Source organism: Gorilla gorilla, chromosome 2, assembly GCF_029281585.2.
Source record: "Gorilla gorilla gorilla isolate KB3781 chromosome 2, NHGRI_mGorGor1-v2.1_pri, whole genome shotgun sequence".
In the NCBI taxonomy this organism is placed as follows: domain Eukaryota; kingdom Metazoa; phylum Chordata; class Mammalia; order Primates; family Hominidae; genus Gorilla; species Gorilla gorilla.
Window position 1 is genome coordinate 204,205,904 of NC_086017.1, and position 7,556 is coordinate 204,213,459.

General features: G+C 39.3%; 1 pseudogene; it reads right to left on the bottom strand.

Annotated features, from left to right (window-relative positions):
* Positions 1-5,225: 5,225 nt before the first annotated feature.
* LOC109026174 (vascular endothelial zinc finger 1-like) lies at positions 5,226-6,991 on the bottom strand (annotated as a pseudogene).
* Positions 6,992-7,556: the final 565 nt, after the last annotated feature.

Here is a 7,556-nt window from a genome sequence, read left to right on the forward strand (position 1 = left end):
TGTACCCTAGAACTTAAAGTATAATTAAAAAAATTAAAAAAATGCACCTGGCATATAACAGTGCTTAATAAAAACTTTTAAGTGTATAGCTCAGTAGTACTAAGTACAATTACATTGTTGTACAACCATCACCACTATCCATCTCCAGAACTTTTTCATCTTCACCAAACAAAACTCTACCCGTTGCACAATATCCCTCCTGGCTGTGGTGAGACAAGAACAGGGAGATATTGCATAATGGGTACAGATTTCTGTCTCTGAATATGACTACTCTAGGTAGCTCATATAAGTGGAATCATACATTAATTATTTTGTGATTGGCATGTCAGCATAATGTCTTCAAGGTTCATCCATGTTGTACCATGTGTTAGAATTTCCTTCCTTAAGTCTCAATAATATTCCATCGTATGCATATACCACGTATTGTTTATCCTTTCTTCTATTAAAGGACACTTGGGTTGCTTCTGCCTGTTGTCAATTGTGAAGAATGCTGCTACGAACATGGATGTACAAAGAGATGATCAACCCCCGTCTTTATTTCTTTTGGATATATACCCAGAAATGGAAGTGCTGAATCATATGGTCTAACTTGCTTTTGACGAAACTTGGAATTGTTCGTTTCACAAGCCTAGTATGTAGAAGGCCAGATATGACTAGTGTGCCCCTGCTTTTCTCTGTCTCTTTTATGGCAGAACCTGCTATTCCCAGGAACAATCCAGGGGCACCCTTGCACCCTCCAATTTGAACTCCTTTTCCCTTTTTCTATGGCTCTTCAGCATTGATTCCATCCACAGGTCCAGGCTTCTTTCAAGAACTAAATGTTAAATGTTTTTGGAATAAATTTTACATCTTAAGTATGGCAAACATCTTCAACAAAGTTGTAGTTTGCTGTTTAAAACTTATGTTGTCTTTTCGTTTCATTGAAAATTAAAATTTACTACAGTTTCATCAAGCTTTTATGATTTTTTAAGCCTTATTTAAAAAAATTCTTAACTATATGAAAATTATTTTTATGAAGTTATCTTTCTCATTTAGGTTCTTATATGGAATTGATTGTGTTCTATACTGATAATTGAGTTTCTTGAGGTTAATTATAGAGTATCTTATCCCTTAGCCACTGATCTTCAATATTCAGACTCTCACAAATCAAATTTTTGAGCATCCTTATTATTTTAGGAGGTCTCTATTCTGTTCCAAGAATCTGTTTTTCTAACTTTGCATTAGTATCATGTTTTTTATGTATGAAAACTTTATAATAAATCTTGATATTGGTTAGGGCACTTTCCTGTACCATGTTCTTCTTTACTATTATATTGGCTATTGTTCATTTGCTATTCTCTGACAAATATAGAATTAGACTGTCAAGTTCTATAAAAATTCCTATAAGAACTTTTGTAGAGATTATATTAAAATATAAACCAATTTTGAGATAATTACATCTTTATGATTAGTCTTCTATATCAAGATTATAGTTTGTTTTCTTTAATATATGTCAATAAAATGTTTTAATTTTGGCTAGAAAAGAAAAAACAGAACTAAAGTTTTAGTCATTTAAGTTTCTGAAAACCTTCCTTAAGTTTTCCTGTAAGACTGGAGCCCCACTTTTACGGTTTGAATGAATATGTCCCTCCAAAATTCATGTGTTAGAATTTAAACCCTAAGGTATTAAGAGATGGGACCTTAGAAGAGGGAGCACCCTAGTGCCTTTTGCTCTTCCATCCCTTCTGCCATACGAGGACACACAGTATTTGTTCCCTCTGGAGGATGCATCAATAAGGAATCATCTTGGAAGCAGAGAGTGAGAACTTACCAGACACCAAAGCTGCTTATGCCTTGATCTTGGACTTCCCAGCATCTAGAACTGGGAGAAATAAATTTCTATTATTTACAAGTTACCCAGTCTAAGGTATTTTGTTATAGCAGCAGGAACAGACTAAGACACCCACCCTGCCAGGCATGGACTAATTCCCTTCCCTGATTCTGCATGTGAATTAGATAGGAATGATAAACCTAAGGGCCTGTACCTGTGTGTAGGGTCTTTGGGACTATGTTGAACTGGGTGTTGTGTTTAGCTAAATTGGCAAATGTAAATTGCAATCAAGAAAATAATCCAGAACTCAGAGTAACAGCAGCAGAAACAAGTATCAGGATTGAGGCCTGAAGCAAAACCAGGTGCAAGAAATTATTCAAGGTACCAGAAGTCAAGATAATCAGAAGCAGATGAGTCAGTAGAGTGACTGTTGAGTTGAAACAAACAGTTGAAAGGTGCAACAAATTAAAATTTTCAGGGTTTTTTTTGGTGGTATCGACCCCAAGGCTAAAATTAGGTAATGCATCTGAGTTCTGGACCTTGCTTCTGTATCCTACTTCTGCTGTTGAGGGCAGAGAAATCTTAATACTGTGAATGTAGAGAACTCCAGAACGACAATTGCTCCCTGCTAGACCCCAAAATTTCAACCACTGCCTGACATTACTGTTTCCTTAGTCAAAATGTGAACTGGAATACTCTCCTCAGCTCAATTACAAGCAAGCTGTGTCTGTTTCAGGCTTGGTTGTGGGTGGAAATAATCCTGTCCTAAACATTAGTAACCAGGGACTTGGATCTTCTCTGGCTGAAATTTATATTACCTCTGTATTCTGGACACTTCTGAGCCAAGAAATTAGATAAAAAGGTAGTGTAAGCTTATAATACCCTGTGGTACTTTGCAGAAACAAAGGTAAAATCTCATTCTAAGCCACTCGTGAGTCCCATTACCAACAGGTGATGTATAATGAGATGATGATTTGGGAGATTTCAGGAATTGATAGAATACTTCAGATTAAAAAGAATGACATTTTTCATTACGTTGCTAAACGGTTCACATAAGATTCCCACAATGTTTTTTTCAATATAATCACAACGGAAAAGTCACAACAGACAAATTCACATCCTGTCCAAACAACAATGGTTATATCACCCTTTTTGTTTTTGTTACCCACAAATTAAAACAAACTTTTTGTTCAATTAAATTTATTAAGTAGTTCATTTCAGGTAACAATAATATCTAATAGTTCTGTTCTCTTATATATATATGGATCAATGTAGATACGTATACAATTTATTGTACTTTGAATTATGTTTCATGCTGAAAAACTTTTGTAAAGAGGAAAGGAAGGAATTATGAAGTGAGGGAAATGTCTGAATGGAATTGCTGCTTAATATGGTTTGGCTCTGTGTCCCCACCCGAATCTCATCTCGAATTGTAATCCCTACATGTTGAGGGAGGGACCTACAATCTGCACGTGTCAAGGGAGGGAGGTGATTGGATCATGAGGGCAGTTTCCCCCATACTTCTCTCATGATAGTGAGTCTCATGAGATCTGATGGTTTTATAAGTGTCTGGCATTTCTCCTGCTGGCACTCACTCCCTCCTGCCACCTTGTGAAGAAGGTATCTGCTTCCTTTTCACCTTTCACCATGATTGTAAGTTTCCTGAGGCCTCCCAGCCATGCTTCCTGCTAAGCCTGCAAAACTGGGAGTTAAATAAACCTCTTTCCTTTATAATTACCCAGTTTCTATTCTTTTTTTTTCTCTACATTTTGTTTATTGAGACAAACTAATTAAAAGGCACAAACATAGGGCATGTTTACATGGACATTATAACAAACATATACATTAAAAGTGTAGGAATGTGTTGCCTTCCTGCTAAACAGAAAGTTCCTAAGCTTTTATATATACAAAAGTTGTATAATTTAATGTCCTAAAGTACAAAAGATCATTTATAAAATTATTTTACACTAAGTACTATTTATTTTATTTTTTTGCTATGTAGTTCAACCCCCTAGAACTGTTTTGTGTAACGACACACAGATACCTGTCCCTGAGGTAGGAAGTCTGTCTCAGATGCAAGGTGTTTTGATGCTTGAACTGACACAGTAGGGTATAAACGGAAATCATCCAGTTTGATAGTCAGTCCTGCAAACATTCTGCAAGATTAACACAACTAATTTCCATTTCTCTTAACTGCAATGATTAAAAAATGAAAAAAACCAAAAACATATTGCAACTTAAAAAAAATAACAGCGTCTTGGTTTTAGTTAACTTTTTTTTTTTTAACACAATGCTTTAAAAACAATGTGTGGCATGATGGTATAAAGAGTATCTGTTTCCCTAGCTTTTGGTTTCTACTTTATGTACAGAGATAAAATACCCTGCTAAGAAATAAAAAGCACATGTCTCAACGTGCACGATCATTGCTGGGTTTCTACAGGGAGTGCAGACAGCTTGTCTCCCTGCAAACACCACTAAGCTGATACAAGTGTTTTCTCAAAAAAAGAAAAAAAGTGATGTCCATATTTACAAAGTTGAACAAATCTGCGCAATACTTAAGAAACGGAAGGAGAAATTTTAAAAAAGATACACTCTGCATGTTCTGAAGGGGCATATACTACCTAGTTAGTGGTTAGAATAAAAACTATACAATTTAATATAAGACATAAACTCTAGTGAGCAACTAACACATCTGTCTCTGTTGTAACGTCAACAGGCTCTGATTGGGAGACAGAGGGGCATATCATATCCCAGTGCCTCCAGAGTCTTCCAATTTAAAGCAATATATTTGAACTGTTCCAAAGTACTCCTTGGCTCCTAAACAGGAGTCCCACTGGCCTCTGTTTGTTAGGAGACCGCCTGTCCACATACTTGACTTCTCCTCTGTCAGCTGAGGCTTTTCTTAGCAAAACACAATTTGTAGATTTAAAAAAAAAATTTTTTTTTAAAAAGTCAACTACAATGCTATATTCCACTGGGATTAATATGCTGAGCAATATTTACATCTCCAAATATCAGGTTACAATCCCTATTATATGTTGAAGTTAGAATGATAAATTATATGTTTTGCATATCAGAGCTGGTATCACTTTTCCCACAGGGAATGCTGCCCGAAATTAACATATTCCCAAGGGTAAAATGCATATCCTCTGAAATGCATTTTATTATGACAATGCATGTGTTTACTCATAAAAACAATAAACACGGACAATTCTACACTAGCTCTCAATCTGTGGATTTAGAATTTCAGGGTAAAATCAGCCATCCACCTTGTATAGGGAGAAGAGTTCTGCTAGTGTTTACAATGAAGTGATTCCTTGGAATTAGAAATAGTAATGCCGTTTTTTTTTTTTATTTTGAAGTGGGTTCTACTTATTTATGATTGGTTTTTATTCTGGCATTTCATCTTGCCAACTGCTATCCTGTTTAAACAATGTTGTCAGCTAAAAGGAATTTCTGATTAAGCTAAAGTGGTCCAGTGATAAGTTACATACACACCCTACTTTGAATAATCCCAGCCAAATTGGAGAAAAATGCTACCACACTCTTATTAACTAATGTAATAAAATCTCCCAATTTCATGGTTTACTTTTTGCTTTAATCAACTAAAAGTTAAGTTGCTGGTAAATATTTACTTTAACCTATATTTTGATTTTATAATACTGTTTACCAAGGCGGTGATGTAGGCAAAGCTTGGGGCAAGAAAGACATGCTCTCTACATGTCTCACTGCTATATTGAGAGGGGCGGCTAATGTCATAGGCATGGGCAGATTCATTGGAGATGTGATGGTGACAGGGTGTGCTATATTCTCCGGGGCAGTGACGGGGTGGGGAGGTTGATTGGGGTAGTGAGTGTTAAAGGAGAGGTCGTAGATAGTGGACTGGTTATAGTTACAGGATGCCCTATGTTCATTGGACTGGTTATGTTAACTGCACTTCAAACATTTACTGGACTTCTCATGCTCATTGCAGCTGCCACTGTGACTGGGTTTGCCATAGCCCCAGACGACACAGAGGATGTTATATCGAATGGCGTAGTGACAGTCACAGGTGTCGTAGCAGCCATGGAGGTTTGGCACAGGTTAGCAGCTTCTTTCTTCCTTGCTTTAACAGCTTCTTCCCACAGTCTGAGTGTTGCTACCTGCTTCCCTGGCCAGCTTGTCACATGTTGTTGTTGTTGTTGTTGCTGCTGCTGCTGCTGCTTTTGGTTACCGGTCTCTTCACTCATGCATGTTTTACTGATGCCTTGTTTACATGTATTGCAGTTGATACTTTGGCTCTGCCCATGAGTCTTTAAGTGGCTGGTGATGTATGCTGCACTCAGGAGCTTCCCACAGATGTTACATGATACCTTGTCTTCGTGGCACACCATGTGTGTCTGCAGTCTGTCTTTGGCGGCAAAGGCAGCACTGTACGTTTGGCATTTGAAGCGTCTTTCTGTTGAATGGACATGTTTCACATGACAGCTTAAGGGGTCGGGCCTTGAGAAGCCTTTCCCACAAACACTGCAAGTATGGGGTTTGGTGATGCCTCCCTCATGAGACCTCACACGGTAAGTCATCCGGTCCTTCCTCTTGAAGCGCTGATTACAAATAGGACACTCGAAGGGCTTCTCATCTGAATGGGAGAGCTTGTGCCGACTGAGATGGTACACATCTCGGAAGGCCTTCCCACACATTTCACAAGCCTGGTTCTTCTTGACAGGCTTACTGGGTTTCTTGACAGATTGAGTCACCGGCATAGCTGTGGTGCTGGCACTGCTACTGGGGTTGGTGCCCGAGGAAGATGTAGTGACTGTTGACAAGATGCCTGCAATGGTCGAGACCAACGAAGTTCGGCTGCTGTCCCCAGCGATGGTAGAGATAAGGGGAAACACCGTGGTGGGGGTTTTCTTTGGCCGGGACACCACCTTGATCCCTGTGTGGCAGGATTCATGGCGCCTCAGGTGATAGCTGCCCCTGAAAGCTTTACTGCAGTAAGTGCACACAAATGAAGTTTTGGGTTTTTCTTTTTTAATCCCAATGGCATCCTTTAATGTTTCTGGTGCACCCTGGGGTTTCTGAGTTATCGGTATTGGAAGCAATGGTCTGATCAGGGGGCTCCACGGCAGAGCTCAGGAGGGGCAGAAAGCTGTTCTGTGCTGCCTGCTGTTGGTGATGGGAAGCTACTGGGGCTGCCATTTTACCAATTCAGATGTCTGTGGCAACATAAAGTATTTTTCCAGCATTGCTGAAGCTCACTCTCACACGAGGGTCATACCAGGTCCCTGATTCTTGGGTGAAATGCTGTAGAACCACTGCAGGAATCACTCTCTGAGGATTCCTAGGATCCCCACACTTCTACATGAAGCCTTCTAAGGGGGAACTGGGTTTTCAAAACTTGTTCTCTGGAACAGGAACGAGGTCCAGTTGGCCTCCATGGCTGCGGCGGCCGACCCCCCCTCCTCCCCCCGCTCGGGGAGCCTCCTCAGCCGGAGGAGGTGGCAACAAAGCGGTGGCGGCGGCGGCTCCCCAACATCCGCAGTTTCTATTCTTTATAGCAGTCTAAGAATGGACTAATACAGTACTGTTAATATTTCCGGATCCTCTCATTTATAAGGCCCTGAATACTCTGCAACTAGGATTTGAAACTACAGTTCTGGGCCCCTTAGAACCTCTGGAGGTAGAGTCTCTACCAGGTATTCTTAATTATCTCATTCATATTTCTTCTTACTTCTTGCCTCAAAGCTGCCTCTTTGCTTAGATT